Here is a 22,831-nt window from a genome sequence, read left to right as displayed (position 1 = left end):
CATATACAGTGAGCCCTCGGTACTTCGCGGTTCGACTATCGCGGATTCACGACTTCGCGGATTTTTTTCATAACGCATGTAATTTATATACATATATCGCGGATTTTCCGGAAATTTCGAAAATAGCCGCGATATATGAAGACCCAAATATTTTGTTAATTCCATTAATAATTAGTAATATCTGCTCTTACTGATGGTTCATTGCATTACATATGACATATAATTCGGTACAGAAAGAAATAAAATACGAAAAGAGAATGTGATCATACGATAATTCAGTATACGTAGTAAAATTAAATCGAACATGAAACGCAAATCAGATGCAGTCTGACTTTGTCATATTTGAATGGTGTAAGGCTGCTGATGGCTACTACTACAAATTTAATGGATGTGCATCTTTTCCATGAATCTTTTGTATGTATACGTACATAGTACTGCATCAGATAATATTCTTTGTTGCAAAAATCACATCTCGAATAAGCGTACATATCCTACAACAAAACAAGCGTAAAATAGCGTACGTAAAGCATACTGTATATAGTACCTTGTATTTGAATTTGTAACTACTGCGTAGCATGTAAGACGGACTGTGATTGGTTCCAGTGCAGATAGATGACGAATCAGCTCCCAAGTTTTGTAATCTAGCCTGTGATTGGTGTTTTGACCGCTTCTCCGATCCGCAGCATCTTTTCGCGGCCACTTTGTTTGCCGCTCTCTCGCCGGGAAGATGCTGCTACGTTACTGTGTAACTTTAATCTGTGCTGTGTGTGACTGTTTGAAGTTGAACTTTTTGTTGAACTTTCTGTTTAACCCCTACAATGGCTCCCAAGCGTTCAATGGCTCCCAAGCGTTCAATGGCTCCCAAGCGTTCTGCTTCTACTAAGGCTGGTAGTGAGCCTAAACGCCACCGAAAAATGATGACGATTGCTGAGAAGGTGACGCTTCTCAATATGTTGAAAGAAGGCAGAAGTTACGCGGCCACAGCCCGCCATTTTGGAGTGAACGAATCCACCGTTCGCTACATTAAGAAGGACGAGGCGAACATTAGAAAGACGGCTGCCATCACCTTTAGCAGGTCAGCAAAGCGAGTTGTTACCGCTCGTAATAAAACGATCGTCCGTATGGAAGGTGCTTTAGCAGTCTGGATTGCCGACTGCCGGAAGAAGAACATAGCCTTGGATACGAACACCATCCGAACCAAGGCTTTGGGTTTGTATGAGAATTTTGCGGCGGGAGAACCTCAAGACGACGATGGCGACCATGCTGAAGAAGACGAAGATGATGTACTAGATGAACCTCAAGCAGGGACATCCACTGATTCCCAGACTCAGAAATAACGTTTTTCCGCCAGCAAAGGATGGTTCGCGAAGTTTCAGAAACACTTTGGCCTGAAAAGCGTTTCCCTGCATGGCGAGGCTGCTTCCGCTGACACTACTGCTTCCCTAACTTACGCGAATGAGACATTTAAGAACATTATCACTGAAGGTGGATACAAGCCCAAACAAGTGTTTAATATGGATGAGACCGGCTTGTTTTGGAAGAGAATGCCGTCGCAAACTTTCCTCTTCAAAGAAGAAGCCAAAGCCTCTGGCTTTAAAGCATTCAAAGATCGTGTTACCCTCGTGATGTGTGGCAAAGCTGCTGGATTTTTGCTAAAGCTGGGGCTTATTTACAAATCGAAAAACCCTCGCGCTTTGAAAAATAAAAATAAGAATCTCCTTCCCGTGTACGGAAGATGGATTATGAAGATGCTGACCTCCAACTGGTTCCACCAGTGTTTTATCCCGCAAGTCAGTAAATATCTCTTAGAGAAGGGCTTGCCATTTAAGATCCTTCTCCTTATGGATAACGCTGGTGGACACGCAACTGATCTGTCGCATGAGGGCATTCAGGTTGAGTTCCTGCCACCCAACACAACGTCATTAATTCAACCGATGGACCAGGAGGTTATCAGGGCGTTCGAGGCCCTCTACACGAAGAATACCTTGGCGGACCTCGTTGCTTGTGTGGATGCTGCCCAAGATGATGAGGATGAAACATTCAATTTGAAGGCGTACTGGCGGAAGTACACCATAGCCACGTGCCTGCAGAACATCCAGAAGGCACTGAAAGAAATGAAACCTGCTACTGTTAATGCGAGCTGGAAGAAGTTGTGGCCCCAGATTGTTTACGATGACGAGGGATTTATACCTGCTGAGATTCAACACTCTGCAATACAGAAATCTGTGCAGTTGTCTGCGATAATTGGAGGTGACGGGTTTGGCGACATGACGACTGAAGACGTCGACGAGTTGTTGGACTACCATTCCCAGCCGCTAACTGACGCAGACCTCGAAGACCTGACGAAATCGGCCAGTGAAGAAGACAGTGAAACACAGGAAGAGACCCAAGAAAATGTCGAAGAAACGGGCTTAACATTAGAACGGCTTGCCAAGCTCTGCAACCTTGCGAAGGAGTTGAGAGAATTGTCGCAAGAGTGGGACGAAAATATGGTTCGTTCTATGCAATTCTGCAACAAAATCGATGAGGACATGACTCCCTACAGGATGCTCTTCGAACGAAAAAAGAAGCAGCGGCAGCAACTTCCGATCACAATGTTCTTCCAGCCTCGCAAAAAAGAGCCAGTTCCTCCTGCTACTATGCCTTCAGAAGAAATTGAAGAAGTGTCCCAGGAAGAAGTTGAAGAGGTGTCCCAGGAAAAGACTCCTCCATCTGAAGACACGTAAAATACTATCATTGGCTGCACAGTAGAAGACATCATCAGCTTCATCATCATCATTTCTACTATACAGCAAATTCATCGCCATCATCATTCAAGTTTTTCTTCAACTTCTTTCATGGTGAGTACAGTAACAACCTTTATTTTTTCATACTACTTTAATATTCTAACATTTTCATATTTGTGCCTGTTTTAGTTTAGGGTACTGTAGTACATGCATTAAGTGTTCTGTACATTAAAGGGTAGTTTGTTAACAGTACTACGTAAAGGGAAGGTTTAAAAGTCTGAATATACATGTTATAACCTATCATATTTTTTTGTTTATTACATTTAAAACAACTATATCTCTCTCTCTCTCTCTCTCTCTCTCTCTCTCTCTCTCTCTCTCTCTCTCTCTCTCTCTCTCTCTCGTAAATTATCATTCGGTCATTAGCGGCAGTTTGTTATTGTTGATTAAACGCCAAAAAAAAAAAGAAATAAAATATTTTTCCTGCTTTGCTACGTATGTAGGATTTTATATAGATACGGTAAATAATATTTGTAATAACATATTTACTAAAAGCTTTTAATATCATTATTTATCACTTTCATTCTGCGCGTTTAATGCCTTCGTTTGTTTATTACGATCGAAGATGGAGCGTACAGTAAACGAATGGAAGGTTTCCGTTTCAGGCGGCATCATAAAGAAAAACATTATATAAATGGCATTCATTTCATTTATTTGTAAGTCCTAAGAAAAATTAAGTAAAACATTGGTAATAACAAAATCAACATATAATCAATATAATCGATGCAAAAACTAACCTATACACAGATGTGTAAATGCGTTTGTTTCTTCATTATGATCAGAGATATTTGTGCCTGTTTTAGTTTAGGGTACTGTAGTACATGCATTAAGTGTTCTGTACATTAAAGGGTAGTTTGTTAACAGTACTACGTAAACGGAAGGATTTAAAAGTCTGATTATACATGTTATAACCTATCATATTTTTTTGTTTATTACATTTAAAACAACTCTCTCTCTCTCTCTCTCTCTCTCTCTCTCTCTCTCTCTCTCTCTCTCTCTCTCTCTCTCTCTCTCTCTCTCTCTCTCTCTCTCTCTCTCGTAAATTATCATTCGGTCATTAGCGGCAGTTTGTTATTGTTGATTGAACACCAAAAAAAAAAAAAAAAAAAAAAAAAAAAAAAATTGTTTTCCTGCCTTGCTACGTATGTAGGATTTTATATAGATACGGTAAATAATATTTGTAATAACATATTTACTAAAAGCTTTTAATATCATTATTTATCACTTTCATTCTGCGCGTTTAATGCCTTCGTTTGTTTATTACGATCGAAGATGGAGCGTACATTAAACGAATGGAAGGTTTCCGTTTCAGGCGGCATCATAAAGAAAAACATTATATAAATGGCATTCATTTCATTTATTTGGAAGTCCGAAGAAAAATTAAGTAAAACATTGGTAATAACAAAATCAACATATAATCAATATAATCGATGCAAAAACTAACCTATACACAGATGTGTAAATGCGTTTGTTTCTTCATTATGATCAGAGATAAATGTAAACAAAACATTGGTTGTCATTTTTTATCGTGCTTTTTGGCGTGTTTAGGAAACGCATGATATAAAAACGCCTTTAATATTTGTGCCTGTTTTAGTTTAGGGTACTGTAGTACATGCATTAAGTGTTCTGTACATTAAAGGGTAGTTTGTTAACAGTACTACGTAAAGGGAAGGTTTTAAAAGTCTGAATATACATGTTAAATAAATACGTAAATATGGTGACCCTACTTCGCGGATTTTCAGCTATCGCGGTCGGGTTTGGAACCTATCTACCGCGATAAACGAGGGTTCACTGTATATAGCTTAAATCCCGCGTTTCGACGCTGCACGACAGAAATTCAAAATTCGTGGCGATCGCCGCCATGACAGAAGGTGGTCATACATGAGCGCCATCACTCGTAGGTTATTAGAACCATTCCCAACATCTTCAGAAATTTGATGTCTCTGTTTTCAGAGGGGAGGAGGGAGGGCCCTTTTATATATGTAACTACCAGTTAAGTATATTTAAAAATTTATTTTATAATAAAAATACCATTTTTAAATATGTAACTTCCCTGGTAGTTACATATATAGGCTATAGCTGATTCACACAGTTGGAGGAGGGTTGAAAGCCTCATCCCCTTGGGAATTCATATAATCATTAAAAACTACAATAGTAGTACTAAATATCTGGTTCTAACCTGATATGAATGCTGGCTTCACAATGATACTGCCTCATTTCGCCTGCATTCCTAAAGAGACTCGGCGATCCACTCAGTGGGCTGTAAGAGTCTCTTGGGGTTGCCACAAGGTCGTCGACCTTAGCATGGCTAGACCACCACCCTTGCAAACCTGGCAAAGCCAAGGATACTGATTCTGGCATTCTAACTTGATAAGGAAGCTGGCTTTAAAATGATACTGCCTCATTTCGCCTGCATTCCTTAAGAGACTCAGTGATCCACTCAGGGGGATGAAAAGTCTCTTGGGGCTGCCACTAGGTCCATGACCCTTAGAGTGGCTAGACCACCATCTTTGCAAACCTGGCATAGCCAAGGATACTGATTCTGGCATTACAACTTGATAAGGAAGCTGGCTTCACAATGATACTGCCTCATTTCGCCTGCGTTCCTTAAGAGACTCAGCGATCCACTCAGGGGGCTGAAAAATCTCTTGGGGCTGCCACAAGGTCCACGACCCTTAGAGTGGCTAGACCACCACCCTTGCAAACCTGGCATAGCCAAGGATACTGATTTTGACCATCTACTCCATATTAAAACTAATTTGATTTGCATCCCAGTTTGACGGAAGGCTGCGACAAGCCTCACAGACAAACTGTGAACGCATTAAAACTAACTTGACTTGCATCAGAGACTGACGGAAGGCTGCGACAACCCTCGCAAACAACCTATGAACAAGTACAAAAAAAAAAAAAGGCAAGGGTATATAATAAGTTATAGGAAAGAGGCAGTAGACCCTTCTCCAACTAAGAAATGAAGGTAACGTACGAACCCAGGGAATAGTAATCCTCATACTGGGTCTGGATATCTTTGAGATAGCAGTCTGTGAAGATTGATTTACTTCGTCAGAAAGTAGGCTCCAAAATTGACTTCATTGACCTATTGTGTTTGTAAGTTATAAAAATTGCTACAGCTCTAACCTCGTGTAGTTTTACCTTAAGGATAGGGAGAACTTCTTACTCACAATCTTGGAGAGTTTCCCTTATTAAATCCTTAATGAAAAAAGCCAGGGTATTCTTGATAAAGACAAAGAGGGCTTTTTAACTGAGCATCAGAGGCTGTCTGTCTCGTCTTTGAAAAGAAAGCCTAGCTGAAGGGAGCAAATTGCATTGTCTTCATTAAAGCCCATCTTCTTGCTGATGGTTTTTAACTCTCCTACTTTTTTGACTGAAGCCAATGAAATTAGGAAAAAGTCTTCTTGGTAAGATACTTCCAAGATGTCTTGTCCAACTGTACAAATCTACTTGAGGTTAAAAAGGCCAGGACTACATCTATGTTCCACGAGGAGGTTGGATTGTCCTTCCTCTTGGTTGTCTCAAAAGATCTAATGAGATCTGAGAGATCCTTGTTACCTGACACGCCAAAGTGTTGGTTACGAAAGACAGAGGTTAATATGCTGAGGTAACCCTTGATGCAAGGCATAGCTAGCTTCTCTTTTGTACGTAGATACAACAGAAAACTCTGCTATATTTGCTATAGAGGTATTGGTAGAGGAAAATATATTATTCCTGCACCGCACCCTAAATATGTACCCATCAGATTAGTGTTCATGATTTGGGGGTATCTACCAGCCACTCCATCATCTCCACAACCCAATGTCTCATAGACCAAAAAAGGAGCTATCATGGAAATGCGGACATTGGCCAAATCCCTGAATCTTTTCAGGACTCTGTCCAGGATCTTGAATGGAGAAACAGAGTACATGTTTAGACCTTCCCAGTTCAGAAGAAAAGCATCCAGTGCGACTGTTTCCTGGTCTGGTACTGGAGAGCAAAATACCGGCAACCTCTATGTCATTTGTGAGGCGAAGAGGTCTATCGAGTGTTGACCCCACAATCATCCAAAGGTTGGTGCACACCTTGTGATGTAGGGTCCATTCTGCAGTAAGAACTTGCCTTCTGCTGAGAAGATCCCTCCTGACGTTATTCTCCCTTTCTATGGAGTGAGTAATCAGGGCTTGGTGAATGGCCACTAGCTCTTTGATACTTATGTGTCATTTCCTCTGAGACTCTATCCATAGATCTTTGTCGCAAATTGTATGCATCAAACAGGGACGAAATCGACTTCTCTAGTTAAGACAGGCCAGACACATGAAGCGCGCCGTTTGCGCGAACTAAACCGTGTGCTGATTGCTGCGAGGGATCGTCAACCGTTGCCGGGTGACCACCAGGGGAAAGTCCTTGCGACATTTCCGGAGCGCCTTGAACGCGAACTGAACCGACTATCATCCCCAGAAAAATTAAATTCTGTGAGGGTGTTAGTTGAGATTTGGCCAGGTTACTATCAGACCTAACTGTTGCGTTAAGGGCATTAACCTTTGAAGAGCCTCCAGACACTTTACTTGTGATTTTGCTCTGAGTGGTCAGTCGTCCAGGTACAAAGAAGAAACCTTTCTCCCTTTATGTGTACAATGGACTGATGTCCAGAACAGGTTTTCATACCCCCCGAGTGTTTCGGAACTAGGAAAAGTATGATGTAAAAACCCTTCCGAGGAGGTGTCCTCTACATTACTATGAATGATTCTGACAGCATAAGGCTCACTTGTTCTTAAAGAGCTGCTGCCTTGTCTCCTGAGTGGATTGTTGTCAGATCTAGGGGTATAGACGACATGGGAGGCATAAAACGTCTCACTTTTTTATTCGGTTTGTTGTCTTGAGAATCTGCGAGTTTGATCTCCAGTCGCAATCCTCTGAGTTCTCTTTTAAAGAACTCCTGCCATGCAAAGGGCAGAAAGTTCGATGGGGACATCGCTCCAGGCCTTAACCAAACAGGCAAACAGATGCATCTGAGCCTTGTTCCTAGGGTCTGTAGCTTCTGCGAGAGTTCCGAGAGTCCAGTCCATAAAACTGAAGACTTTTGTCTAAAAGTTTACTTCAGCCGATGGTCCATTTCAAAATTGGACCACAAACTACAACTTGCTCATGGTTGACCTGAGTGAGGAAAAGAAAAAGGAGGCATTCCCTAGAACCTTTCTCTTGGACGTCCATTGGTTGAGAGTTGAGAAAACTCTCTTAACCCATTAGCCAGAACCATATTTTTTTTTTTTTTTCTAAATCAGTTGACTGTAATGAATCCTGAGATTCGTCTTCTAATTCGGCAAATGGAACATCGATTCCCTGATTCGAATGAGTAGGAGACAAAACCTCGTCATTGTGACGGTTATTATCTTCCAAAAATAATTCATCTTGTCTGGAAGAAATCTCGTGAAGGATATCGTCCAGTTGCGAAGAAGTATCACGTTTAAGTACTGTAAGCCTCGAGGGAGAGACAGGTTCTCGTGCTTCTAGCATAAGATCATCATGCTGTAAGGGAGCAACAACATCTGTAAACCCATGTAAGGGAAAATCTATGAACGCAGGGGTCCAGCATGCGTTCAGCATGTTGTATGTCAACAGCGTGAAGCGAGGGAGCGTTAGTTGTGCATTCAGAAAATCGCGAAGGAGAGATAAAAAACTTGTCTATCCTGTTGCGAGGACAAGTCCCGACCATATGAGTCCATCATGGGTCTAGATTGAGACTGTTGTATGTTTGCCGGAGAGGTATCAGTCTAATGCATGAGTCCCGAATGCCGTGAGTTTGCCGCGAGCCGTGAGGAAGCGCGTCCAGTCAATCGCAAAGAAGAGACAACTGTTTGTCTACGGTGACGTGTGACAAAACCTGACTGCATGCGTCCAGTATATGTCCAGACTGCCGCATGCATCCACTTTGCCGTGAGTTTACAGACTGCTGCATGCGTCCAGATTGCTGCGTCCGCCGTGGCGTGTGTGTCTGCCTTGGTGTCTGCGTCTGCCGTGAGGGAGAGACCAGACTGCTGAATATAGTCAACTGTCGATACTTCTATGCATCGATTGTTGTGAGAGATCTCCCCCGAGAGACCAGACTGGCGTCTGCGTCTGCCGTGAAGGAGAGACCAGACTGGTGTCTGCGACTGCCGTGAGGAAGAGACCAGACTGCCGCATGCGTCCGTCCTAACGCTTGCCGCAACGCGAGCTGATCGCTGCGAGGGAGCGTTTCGCAGAGAGGTATCGTCAACTGTCGATACTTGTATGTATCGATTGTTGTGAGAGATCTCTCCCGAGAGACCAGACTGGCGTCTGCGTCTGCCGTGAAGGAGAGACCAGACTGGTGTCTGCGACTGCCGTGAGGAAGAGACCAGACTGCCGCATGCGTCCGTCCTAACGCTTGCCGCAACGCGAGCTGATTGCTGGGAGGAAGCGTTGCTGAGTATCGGAGAACTATGCTGTCCGATACTATCGGAAGACCGTTTTCTTGGTCTATCGCTGTGCTTAGATTCTTTTAGGTGTATTTTTTGTGCCCGAGAATCGTAAGCGTCAACAGAGACGAAATAGACCTCTTTAATTCTGACAAATCAGAGACATAATGAGCGTTGTGTGCTCTAACTGAACTATGTAGTGATCGCTGAGAGGTATCGTCAACTGTCGATACTTCTAGCGCGCCTTGTGCGCGATCTGAATCGTGTATCGATTGTTGTGGGAGAGATCCCCCCCCCCCCCCCGAGACCAGACCGGCGTCTGCGTCTGTCAATAGCATTAGCGTCAGTCCAGGTGGTTAATAGGGGAAAGACCCTGTGACATTTCCCAATCTGGGGGCAGAAAAGGAGCGTGTACTGACGTAAACTGAAAGGAAAATCTCCGGTGAACACCAGTCGCTGCAGGAGGATTTATTAGGAGACATACGTCTCTTGCGTGGTTTAGAACGTAGTGGTTGGCTCCAACCACGTCGCGATTTTTGCGTCCGATGAAGACGCATACATTTTAACCTTGCTTTTACTATTAAGATGGAGCGATCTGTACATTGTTAACATGATCGTTCGAGGGGACGTTCGTTCACTAATCAAGGTCTGTCATGTCCTTTTGCCTTTCGACATTCCTTCTCCCAGGGGTTGGGGAGCATGGAAGAGGTCCCCGGCTGGGATTATGATGGACACGAACGAATGCACCCACCACTGCACTGACACTGAATACTAGCACTTTTAATTATTTCACATTAGATCTTAATAGACCTACCCGTTACGAGAGATTATACTCTTTCGTCAAGGGCTATAAAGAAAATACAATAGTATATGTGATTAATATTAGTATTTTCAAAATCGAATATAAAATAACGATACCAGTAATTGTGAAAACAAAAAAACGATTGACAAGAGTATTACAGTGAACCCTCGCCACTTCGCGGTTCGACCATCGCGGATTCACCACTTCGCGGGTTTTTTCCATAACCCATATATGTATACATATCGCGGATTTTCGGGAAATTTCAAAAATACCGCGAAATCTGAAGACTCCCAAATACGATATTTCGTTACATGTAATTCCATTAATACTGTAATTAGTAATATCTGCTCTTACTGATTGTTCATTGCATTACATATGATATATAATTCAGCACAGAAAGAAATAAAACACGAAAAGAGAATGTGATCATACGATAATACAGTACTGTATACAGTACGTAGTAAAATTAAATCCAACATGAAACGCAAATCAGATGCAGTCATACCATATTAGAATGGTGTAAGGCTGCTGTTGGCTACTACTGTACTACAAATGTAATGGATGTGCTTCTTTTCCATGAATCTTTTGTATGTATACGTACGTAGTACTGCATCCAATAATATTCTTTGTTGCAAAAATCACATTTCAAATAAACGTACGAGAGAGAGAGAGAGAGAGAGAGAGAGAGAGAGAGAGAGAGAGAGAGAGAGAGAGAGAGAGAGAGAGAGAGAGACACACATCCTACAAAAGAATAAAATAACATACGTAAAGCTACTGTATTATTATTATTGTTATTATTATTATTGTTGTTGTTGTTAATAAAATTATTATTGTTATTATTATTATTATTATCATTACTGTATTACACTATTATCATACGATAATTCAGTACTGTACTGTATACAGTACGTAGTAAAATTAAATCGAACATGAAACGCAAATCAGATGCAGTCATACCATATTAGAATGGTGTAAGGCTGCTGATGGCTACTACTGTACAGTACTACAAATGTAATGGATGTGCTTCTTTTCCATGAATCTTTTGTTTGTATACGTACGTAGCTGCATCCAATAATATTCTTTGTTGCAAAAATCACATTTCGAATAAGCGTACGAGAGAGAGAGAGAGAGAGAGAGAGAGAGAGAGAGAGAGAGATAGAGAGAGAGAGAGAGAGACACACATCCTACAAAAGAATAAAATAACATACGTAAAGCTACTGTATTATTATTATTGTTATTATTATTATTATTATTGTTGTTGTTGTTAATAAAATTATTATTGTTATTATCATTATTATTATTATTATTACTGTATTATTATCATTATTTATTATTATTATTATTAATACTGTACGTACGGTATTTTGTACTTTGAGTTGGTAACCTATGCATCATATAAGACGGGTTGTGATTGGTTCAAGCGCTGATAGATGACGAATCAGAACTCAAGTTTTGTTATCTAGCCTGTGATTGGTGTTTTGCCCGCATCTCCAGCTTCCAGCCTCTGTTCGCGGCCACTTTCTCTTACGCCGTATCGCTGAGTAGACGTTCTTAAGTTTGTGAAGTTTAATCTGTGCTGTGTGCGACTGTTTTAAGTTGAACTTTTTGTTGAACTTTCTGTTAAATCCTACTGTACAATGCCTCCCAAGCGTTCTGCTTCTACTAAGGCTGGTAGTGAGCCTAAACGCCACCGAAGGATGACGACGATTGCTGAGAAGGTTACGCTTCTCGATATGTTGAAAGACGGTAGAAGCTACGCGGCCGCAGAGCGCCATTTTGGAATCAACGAATCTACTGTTCGCTATATCAAGAAGGACAAGGCGAATATTAGAAAGACGGCTGCAATCACCTTTAGCAGATCAGCGAAGCGAGTCGTTACAACGCGTAATAAAACGATCGTACGCATGGAAGGTGCTTTAGCTGTGTGGATTGCCGACTGCCGGAAGAAGAACATAGCCTTGGATACGAACACCATCCGAACAAAGGCTTTGAGCTTGTATGAGAATTTTGCTGCAAAGGAACCGCAAGACGACGACGGCAACCATGCTGAAGAAGATGATGATGCAGATGAACCTCAACCAGGGACATCCACTGATTCCCAGCCTCAGAAACAACGTTTTTCCGCCAGCAAAGGATGGTTCGCGAAGTTTCAGAAACGCTTCGCCCTGAAAAGTGTTTCCCTGCATGGCGAGGCTGCTTCCGCTGACACTGCCGCTGCTGAAACTTACGTGAACCAGACATTCAAGAATATTATCGCCGAAGGTGGATACAAGCCGGAACAAGTGTTTAATATGGATGAGACCGGCTTGTTTTGGAAGAGAATGCCGTCGCGAACTTTCCTGTTCAAAGAGGAAGCCAAAGCCTCTGGCTTTAAAGCATTCAAGGATCGCGTTACCCTCGTGATGTGTGGCAATGCTGCTGGATTTTTGCTAAAGCCGGGGCTTACTTATAAGTCGAAAAATCCTCGCGCTTTGAAAAATAAGAATAAGAATCTCCTTCCCGTGTGTACTGGATGCATAATCCAAAAGCATGGATTACAAAGATGCTGACCTCCAACTGGTTCCACCAGTGTTTCATCCCGCAAGTCAGCAAATATCTCGTAGAGAAGGGCTTGCCATTCAAGATCCTTCTCCTTAAGGATAACGCTGGTGGACACGCAACTAATCTGTCGCATGAGGGCATTCAGGTTGAGTTCCTGCCACCCAAAACCACGTCATTAATTCAACCGATGGACCAGGGGGTTATCAGGGCATTCAAGGCCCTCTACACGAAGAATACCTTGGCGGACCTCGTTGCGTGTGTGGATGCTGCCCAAGATGATGAGGAAGAAGATTTTAACTTGAAGGCGTACTGGCGGCAGTACACCATAGACACGTGCCTGCAGAATATTCAGAAGGCACTGCAAGAGATGAAACCTGCAACCGTGAATGCGAGCTGGAAGAAGTTGTGGCCCCAGATTGTTTATGACGACGAGGGATTTACACCTGCTGAAATCCAACACTCTGCAATACGCAAATCTGTGCAGTTGGCTGCCATAATTGGAGGTGACGGGTTTGGCGACATGACGACTGAAGACGTTGACGAGTTGTTGGACTGCCATTCCCAGCCCCTAACTGACGCAGACCTAGAAGACCTGACGAAATCGGCAAGTGAAGAAGAGAGTGAAACACAGGAAGAGACCCAAGAAAATGTTGAAGAAACGAGCTTAACATTAGAACGGCTTGCCAAGCTCTGCAACCATGCGAAGGAGTTGAAAGAAATGTTGCAAGAGTGGGACGAGGATATGGTTCGGTCTATGCAATTCTCCAACAAGGTCGATGACATCATGACTCCCTACAGGATGCTCTTAGATCGAAAAAAGAAGCAGCGGCAACAACTTCCGATCACAATGTTCTTCCAGCCTCGCAAAAAAGAGCCAGTTCCTCCTGCTACTACGCCTTCGGAAGAAATTGAAGAAGTTGAAGAGGTGTCCCAGGAAAAGACACCTCCGTCTGAAGAGACGTAAAATACTATCATTGGCTGCACAGTAGAACACATCATCAGCTTCATCATCATCATTTCTACTGTGCAGCAAATTCATCGCCATCATCATTCATGTTTTTATTTGAACTTCTTTCGTGGTGAGTACAGTAACAATCTTTATTTTTTACTTTAATATTCTAACATTTTAATATTTGTGCCTGTTTTATAGTTTAGTACTGTATGCATTAAGTTAAAGGGATGGTTTTAAAAGTCTACATGTTGTAACCTATCATTATTTTTTTGTTTAAAATTTACATTTATGTACGTAAAACACACACACACACACAGACACACACACACACACACACACAGACACACACACACACTCTCTCTCTCTCTCTCTCTCTCTCTCTCTCTCTCTCTCTCTCTCTCGTAAATTGTTTTCCTGCTTTGCTACGTACAATATGTACTGTACAGTACTGTATGATTTTATATAGATACGTTAAATTATATTTTTAAGGTAACATATTTTGTAAATGCTTTTACTGTAAATACTGTATCATTATTTATCACTTTCATCATGCGCGTTAAATGCCTTGTTTGTTCTGAGCGTGGTTGTTTACTAAGCGTACAGTACTTTATGACGCCGTCGTTTCAGGCGGCGTCATAAAGAAAAACATTTCATTTGGAAGTCCTAAGAAAAATTAAGTATAACATTGGTAATAACAAAATCAACATACTGTATAATCAATATAATCGATGCAAAAACTAACCTATACAGTGAACCCTCGTTTATCGCGGTAGATAGGTTCCAGACGCGGGCGCGATAGGTGAAAATCCGCGAAGTAGTGACAGCATATTTACCTATTTATTTAACATGTATATTCGGACTTTTAAAACCTTCCCTTGTACGTAGTACTGTTAACAAACCACCCTTTAATGTACAGAACACTTAATGCATGTACTACAGCACCCTAAACTAAAACATGCACAAATATTAAAGGCGATTTTATATCATGTGTTTCCTAAACACCTAAAAAGCACGATAAAAAATGGCAACCAATGTTTTGTTTACGTTCATCTCTGATCATAATGAAGAAACAAACTCATTTAGTGTACACATATATGTATAGGTTAGTTTTTGCATCGATTATATTGATTATACAGTACTGTATGTTGATTTTTTTATTACCAATGTTTTAGTTTACGTATTTTTCTTAGGACTTCCAAATGAAATCTTTTTCTTTATGACGCCGCCTGAAACGACGGCGTGTACGCTCAGTAAACAACCACGCTCAGAACAAACAAGGCATTTAACGCGCATGATGATAGTGATAAATAATGATACAGTACATACAGTATTTACAGTAAAAGCATTTACAAAATATGTTACCTTACAAATATAAATTATACAGTACTTGTACGTAGCAAAGCAGGAAAACAATTTGAGAGAGAGAGAGAGAGAGAGAGAGAGAGAGAGAGAGAGAGAGAGAGAGAGAGAGAGAGAGAGAGAGAGAGAGAGAGAGAGAGAGAGAGAGAGAGAGAGATTGTTTTACGTACGAATGTAAATTTTAAACAAAAAAAATATGATAGGTTACAACATGTAGACATTTAAAACCTTCCCTTTAACTTAATGCATACAGTACGTACATTACTAAACTATAAACCAGGTTAAAGTAAAAAATAAAGATTGTTACTGTACTCACCACAAAAGAAGTTCAAGAAAAACTTGAATGACGATGGCGATGAATTTGCTGCACAGTAGAAATGATGATGATGAAGCTGATGATGTGTTCTACTGTGCAGTCAATGATAGTATTTTACGTCTCTTCAGACGGAGGTGCCTTTTCCTGGGACACCTCTTCAACTTCTTCAATTTCTTCCGAAGGCGTACTAGCAGGAGGAACTGGCTCTTTTTTGCGAGGCTGGAAGAACATTGTGATCGGAAGTTGTTGCCGCTGCTTCTTTTTTCGATCCAAGAGCATCCTGTAGGGAGTCATGATGTCATCGACCTTATTTGAGAATTGCATCGAGCGAACCATATCCTCGTCCCACTCTTGTAACATTTCTTTCGCCTCCTTCATATGGTTGCAGAACTTGGCAAGCCGTTCTAATGTTAAGCCCGTTTCTTCGACATTTTCTTGGGTCTCTTCCTGGGCACCCTCACTCTCTTCCTCACTTGCCGATTTCGTCAGGTCTTCGAGGTCTGCGTCAGTTAGGGGCTGGGAATGGCAGTCCAACAACTCGTCGACGTCTTCAGTCGTCATGTCGCCAAACCCGTCACCTCCAATTATGGCAGCCAACTGCACAGATTTCCGTATTGCAGAGTGTTGGATTTCCGACGGAGTAAATCCCTTGTCGTCGTAAACAATCTCGGGCCACAGCTTCTTCCAGCTCGCATTCACGGTTGCAGGTTTCATCTCTTGAAGTGCCTTTTGAATATTCTGCAGGCACGTGTCTATGGTGTACTGCCGCCAGTACGCCTTCAAGTTGAAATCTTCATCCTCGTCATCTTGGGCAGCATCCACACACGCAACGAGGTCCGCCAAGGTATTCTTCGTGTAGAGGGCCTTGAACGCCCTGATAACCCCCTGGTCCATCGGTTGAATTAATGACGTGGTGTTGGGTGGCAGGAACTCAACCTGAACGCCCTCACGCGACAGGTCAGTTGCGTGTCCACCAGCGTTATCCATAAGGAGAAGGATCTTGAATGGCAAGCCCTTCTCTAAGAGATATTCATGGACTTGCGGGATGAAACACTGGTGGAACCAGTTGGAGGTCAGCATCTTCGTAATCCATGCTTTTTGATTATGCATCCAGTACACGGGAAGGAGATTCTTATTTTTATTTTTCAAAGCGCGAGGATTTTTCGACTTATAAATAAGCCCTGGCTTTAACAAAAATCCAGCAGCATTGCCACACATCACGAGAGTAACGCGATCCTTGAATGCCTTAAAGCCAGAGGCTTTGGCTTCCTCTTTGAACAGGAAAGTTCGCGACGGCATTCTCTTCCAAAACAAGCCGGTTTCATCCATATTAAACACTTGTTCCGGCTTGTATCCACCTTCAGCGATAATGTTCTTGAAAGTCTGGTTCACGTAAGTTTCAGCGGCGGCAGTGTCAGCGGAAGCAGACTCCCCATGCAGGGAAACGCTTTTCAGGGCGAAGCGTTTCTGAAACTTCGCGAACCATCCTTTGCTGGCGGAAAAACGTTGTTTCTGACGCTGGGAATCAGTGGAGGTCCCTGGTTGAGGTTCATCTACATCATCATCTTCTTCAGCATGGTCGCCATCGTCGTCATGAGGTTCCTTTGCCGCAAAATTCTCATACAAGCTCAAAGCCTTTGTTCGGATGGTGTTCGTATCCAACGCTATGTTCTTCTTCCGACAGTCGGCAATCCACACAGCTAAAGCACCTTCCATGCGTACGATCGTTTTATTACGCGTTGTAACGACTCGCTTCGCTGATCTGCTAAAGGTGATTGCAGCCGTCTTTCTAATGTTTGCCTCGTCCTTCTTGATGTAGCGAACGGTGGATTCGTTGATGCCAAAATGGCGGCCGGCGGCCGCGTAACTTCTACCATCTTTTAACATGTCGAGAAGCGTAACCTTCTCAGCTATCGTCATCATCCTTCGGTGGCGTTTAGGCTCACTACCAGCCTTACTAGAAGCAGAACGCTTGGGAGGCATTGTAACAGAAAGTTCAACAAAAAGTTCAACTTAAAACAGTCGCACACAGCACAGATTAAACTTCACAAACTTAAGAACGTCTACTCAGCAATACGCGGAAAGAGAAAGTGAACGATCCAGCCCCGCGAGAACTTTGATGCTGCGGGTAGAAGATGCGGGCAAAACACCAATCACAGGCTAGATAACATAACTTGAGTTTTGATTCGTCATCTATCAGCGCTTGAACCAATCACAACCCGTCTTATACAGTACTATGGTGCGTTGGTTACTCATAGAAGATGTCCCGCGCACACTGAACGTACGTAGATTAAGTACAATACCGTAATAATAATAAATAATGATAATAATACTGTACAGTAATAATAATAATAATGATTAATAATAATAACAATAATAATTTTATTAACAACAACAACAATAATAATAATAATAACAATAATAATAAAAATTTACGTACGCTATTTTACGCCTCTCTCTCTTTCTCTCTCTCTCTCTCTCTCTCTCTCTCTCTCTCTCTCTCTCTCTCTCTCTCTCTCTCTCGTACGCTTACAGTATTCGAATTGTGATTTTTGCAACAAAGAATATTATTGGATGCAGTACTGTACTACGTACGTATACATACAAAAGATTCATGGAAAAGAAGCACATCCATTACAGTACACACCATTCTAATATGGTATGACTGCATCTGATTTGCGTTTCATGTTCGATTTAATTTTACTACGTACTGAATTATCGTATGATCACATTCTCTTTTCGTGTTTTATTTCTTTCTGTGCTGAATTATATATCATATGTAATGCAATGAACAATCAGTAAGAGCAGATATTACTAATTTAATGGAATTACAGGTAACAAAATATCGTATTTGGTTGTCTTCAGATTTCGCGGTATTTTCGAATTTTCCGGAAAATCCGCGATATGTATATATATATGGGTTATGGGAAAACCCCGCGAAGTGGTGAATCCGCGATGGTCGAACCGCGAAGTAGCGAGGGTTCACTGTACATATATGTGTACACTAAATGAGTTTGTTTCTTCATTATGATCAGAGATGAACGTAAACAAAACATTGGTTGCCATTTTTTATCGTGCTTTTTAGGTGTTTAGGAAACGCATGATATAAAATCGCCTTTAATATTTGTGCCTGTTTTAGTTTAGGGTGCTGTAGTACATGCATTAAGTGTTCTGTACATTAAAGGGTAGTTTGTTAACAGTACTACGTACAAGGGAAGGTTTTAAAAGTCCGAACATACATGTTAAATAAATAGGTAAATATGATGTTACTACTTCGCAGATTTTCACCTGTCGCGGCCGGGTATGGAACCTATCTACCGCGATAAACGAGGGTTAACAGTACTTATCGTAGCTTGACTGCATTGCGTCATTATATGTGCCATTGAACACTAGCTCTTTAAACTATTTCACATTAGATCATAATAGATCTGCCCGTTGCGAGAGAATATTCTCTTTAGTCAAGGGCCAGAATGAAAATACAATAGGATATATGAATATTATTAGTATTCTCAAAAGCGAAATATTAAATAGCGATACAATTATTGTGAAACAAAAATGATTGTTTAATATCTGACATCTCCCTTAGTCGTACTACGAGTGTAAAATGACTGTACTGTACGCTCGAGAAAACTCTAAATCGAAAATTGACTAAGCAAAATATACTAATAGGACAAATATATACTTGAAAATAATATATTTCCCTACATTATAAACATACTTATGCTTAGAAAGCTAATATTCTAAAAATTTCTTGCAAGAAAGAAAATAATTCATATAATGCAAGTCATACTAAGCGGATTACGTCACATGACTGTGACTTCATCACGAAGACAGACTGAATTCCTATAAGGTAATCACATCCGCTCTGCTAAGAGTTACGATACAAAATATGACAAATTCGGAGATAATTTGTATTTTTCCTAACCATACAAACCTTAGCTATTTACATTGGGTATTACTTTCGGCGTAGCTGAAATGACGAGCCATTAGATTTTAACGAGGGTTTCCTACCCCGCGCTAGTTAGCAGGGGTAGGGGGAGGGGTAGCTTGCTACCCCTCCCTCCCTCACACACCGGTGAAATGTCTCACTTCACTTAGAGGTAGGACTTGACTTGGGGGACAGGGCTGGCGGGCAAATATGTGTAAATAGCTAAGGTTTGTATGGTTAGGAAAAATGCAAATTATCTCCGAATTTGTCATTTGTTCCGTAACCGAAATACAAACCACGCTATTTACATTGGGTGACTTACCCCTTAGGAAGGGTGGAAAGTCCCCAGCCATACTGGCTTTGGCTTTACCCGGGGACTCAGAATCCGAGTGAGAAACACTCGAGAAAAGGAGTCCCTGCACCTCACAATTTCCTTGCTCCGCAAGGGAACGTGTGGCCTACATAAGCTTGTGTGTGAAGGAAGAAAGCGTGACCCGTCCTAGGCAGTTGACCTGGAGTTCCAGAAGGAATTCTGGGTTAGGACGTTCCCAATACCACCTCGTCAGGGTATGGGGGACGCGACAGTACAGTATTGACTAAATACTTAGAACACAAGGAAGCATGGTTTACCTGCAGAGGTTTGAGGTCAGCTATGCAGAGACCAGGATGCTGCTTCTCCAGTGGAGGGAATGATGAAGAAAGAAGTAAGGGCCAGACATACTTCTTTCGTTCATGCAGACTAAAACCTGATAACAATGCCCTCAACCTTCTGCTACCTGTCCAAAAAGGAGCCTGAGATTAGACCAGCTGTTGTGTAGCCACCACAGAGCGATAGAAACGTATCGATACTCCTGTGGGTTACGTCCTGCAGGAAGCGGGCTACGAAGGTCATCAGACGCTTCCAGACTCCAGCTTGTAGCACCTGCGTCACAGAGTAGTTCTACTCGAAGGCGAGGGACGTTGCGATGTATCCGACATCGTGCTGTAGGGCGAAGTGACGGGGGAGGGTCTGGATTCAGGTCGAGATGAATGTCCTTGAGTCCGAGCTGAAGAGGTATACTGGTGACTCTCCCGTGTCCTCCCTGTGCTCCCAACCCGGCTGCACGTGAGGACAAACTGCAGCTGTTCTCAAAGATAACCCCTCGATTCCTTTACTGGCAGGAAGGAGAAGATTTTTGGGTCATCTGATACAGAATGGAGACTCAAAATCTTGAAGGAGTCGGACCGAAGGCACGGGACTCCAAGATTCTGAGTCTAGAAAACAACTCAGGAGCGAACCTGAATGTTGCCTTCCCCTATTCTCTTGAAAGGGCGGAGTCGTACGAGACCATGAAGATTGCTTACACACTGGCCGAGGCCAGAGTGAGCAGGAGCACCGTCCCCCAAGACGGAATACGATCAGAGGCCTGATGTAATGGTTCTTGAGATCTCTTAAGGGACTAAAGAGTCCTAACCATGCTCCATGGAGGAGGTCTCACTCCGACTGGGGGCAGGGACGTTCGCAGCTTCGCATGAGCGAAGAAAGGTCCAGCGAGAAGGAAAAAGTCTATTCCTTCCAGCCTGAAGGCCAGGGAAAGGCTGAGCGATAGGCTTCACTGCCGAGAGCGGAAAAGAGTTTCCTCCCGCCGAAAAGCAATAACTCCGTTATTGCTGGAGAAGAGGCCTCAAGGGAAGAGGTATCTCTCCCACGACACCAACCACAGAAGACTCTCCACTTCGCCTGGTAGACCCCTGCGGATGACTATCGCAGGTGACGCGACCTCCGCTCCGCGACCGTAGCGGGTTGTCTCTTCTTGAGGAGGCGGCGTAGTGTCTCCAGGCGTGAAGCCAAAGCGATGCAACGGCTCGTGAAAGATGTTGTAGTGTGGTTGTTTAAGTAGCCTGTGCCGTGGAAGAAGCTCTCCCGGGAGTTCCGTCAGGGGAAGCAGAGGGTCCGGAAACCGTTCTGCGTATAGTCACAGTGGAGCTCTCAGGGCCATCGAAAGGTTGACACACAACCTGGTCTTGTTGAGACCCATTCTCAACAGACAACAATGGTGGGAAGACGCAGGCGTCGATGTTGTCCCACCGTCACCGGAAAGCATCTTGCCAAAGAGTATTGGGGTCTGAGACTGGGGGGAAGAACAGCGGAAGCTTGAAGTTCCAGGCTGTCGCGATCAGGTCCCCCAGGCCAGGACTTGCTGGTTACTATAGGCCAAAGACCCCCAGGTACTCTCTATCTGCGAGGCTCTGCTCAGATAGTCGGAGAGAACATTCCTCTGCCCGGAATGAGCGAGCCGATAGTGGTATTGAGAGGGCCTCGGATCATCTCAGTATCTCTACTGCAAGATGCGAAGGTATGAAAATGCGTCCCTTGCTGGTTGGAATACGCTAGTACCATGAAGTCGTCGCGCACGGAGCGACTCGGCAGGAACTGTAGGATCTGTAGAGGGGCCAGACTACGGCCCCTAAGCCTGCCTGAATGATGGGGAGGTATCCTTCAGGTCCTGACCAATAGGCCTGAACCGGAACATGCCCCCCCCCCCCCCCCCTTTTCTTTGACAAGTCCGAGAACAGCATCAAAATGTGGGGAAAGGACGAGAATATCCACTCCCATCAAGAGGTTCCATAAGTCAACCCCCATTGCAGATCTAAACGTTCCGCTGGTCCCATAGGGGCCAGAAAGTCCGGTTAATCGTTGCTTTGATACCACCGGAACTTGGGCCGCCTCACAGGGAACTTATCCTGAGGCGACCGTTCGGGACTTTAGACGGGTCAATGAGGAAAAGAGACCCAGGAAACGTTCCAAGGTAGGGCTGAAAGCTCTGCTTGACTGAGAACAGGTACTGCGACTCTCCTCAGCCTTGCCACAGTCAACTGAAGGGAAGGCTCGGAGAAGGAGGCAACAGCATCTGGTGTTCCCAGGCGGTCACCCATCGAAGTATTGACCAGACCCAACGTTGCTTAACTTCGCTGATCGGACGAGAAGCGGTATTTTCAATGTGGTATGGCCGTTGACTCAATATCATGGCTAGATACTCCAGATGTTGAGGCAGAAGTAGAGAAGGCTCCTAGAAAATTACCATGATCCCTCACTCTTGATAAAGACCTGGAAGCTTGTCCCGGCGTTGAAGAACGTCGAACCCGAGCCTACCGGAGTTGACCAGACCTCCAAAAAGCGAAGGAGGCGGAAGCCTGCTCCTGAGCGGCCATGAGGAAAGCAGGGAGAGTTCTCTGGGGAAAAACCTGCGATCTTGCGGCGGGATCGCCGCATCTTAAGCAGGAACACCTGTAGTCTAGGCTGGATGGAATGGAAACTGGAAGTACCCGTCCTTCCGATCCAGGGCCTAAGGAGTCCTGCAGCCTCGTTACCACTCTGATCGACTCTGCTGTTCCACGCTGGACGAAGTTTGTTCGACAAACTTGATCAGAGCTGAGAGGTCGACGACGGAACTCCAGTCTCCGATGATTTCCTACGAGAAAGGATCGACTGAAGAAGCCAGGGGGTGAAGCCGTCGACAACCCTATGGAGGACCTTCTCCTAAGGCATGGATCCTTCTGCCCAAACGGGCAAAACTCTTGCCGACCCCATGGCATAGAGGTTCAGTGACACTGGATTCGCTGACAGAGACGGAGAGATGGTAAGAGCGAGGCGCGATATCCTTGGCTCATCACGGAGATCGTGCAGGAATCGGCATCGGGAAGCTGTAATCCGGATGAGTAACCTTAGGCATCCCCCC

General features: G+C 43.3%; 1 protein-coding gene and 1 non-coding gene across 3 annotated transcripts in view; both read right to left on the bottom strand.

Annotated features, from left to right (window-relative positions):
* Window positions 1-22,831, bottom strand: part of LOC137637386 (protein cereblon-like) — an 839,981-nt gene that overhangs the window by 700,617 nt on the left and 116,533 nt on the right. The window lies entirely within an intron of this gene.
* Window positions 21,992-22,110, bottom strand: LOC137637388 (5S ribosomal RNA). The gene has a single exon (XR_011043604.1). It is a non-coding gene; the product is annotated as a 5S ribosomal RNA (ribosomal RNA).

Source organism: Palaemon carinicauda, unplaced genomic scaffold (assembly GCF_036898095.1).
Source record: "Palaemon carinicauda isolate YSFRI2023 unplaced genomic scaffold, ASM3689809v2 scaffold7, whole genome shotgun sequence".
Taxonomy (NCBI): domain Eukaryota; kingdom Metazoa; phylum Arthropoda; class Malacostraca; order Decapoda; family Palaemonidae; genus Palaemon; species Palaemon carinicauda.
This window is presented reverse-complemented; position numbering and strand designations above follow the sequence as displayed.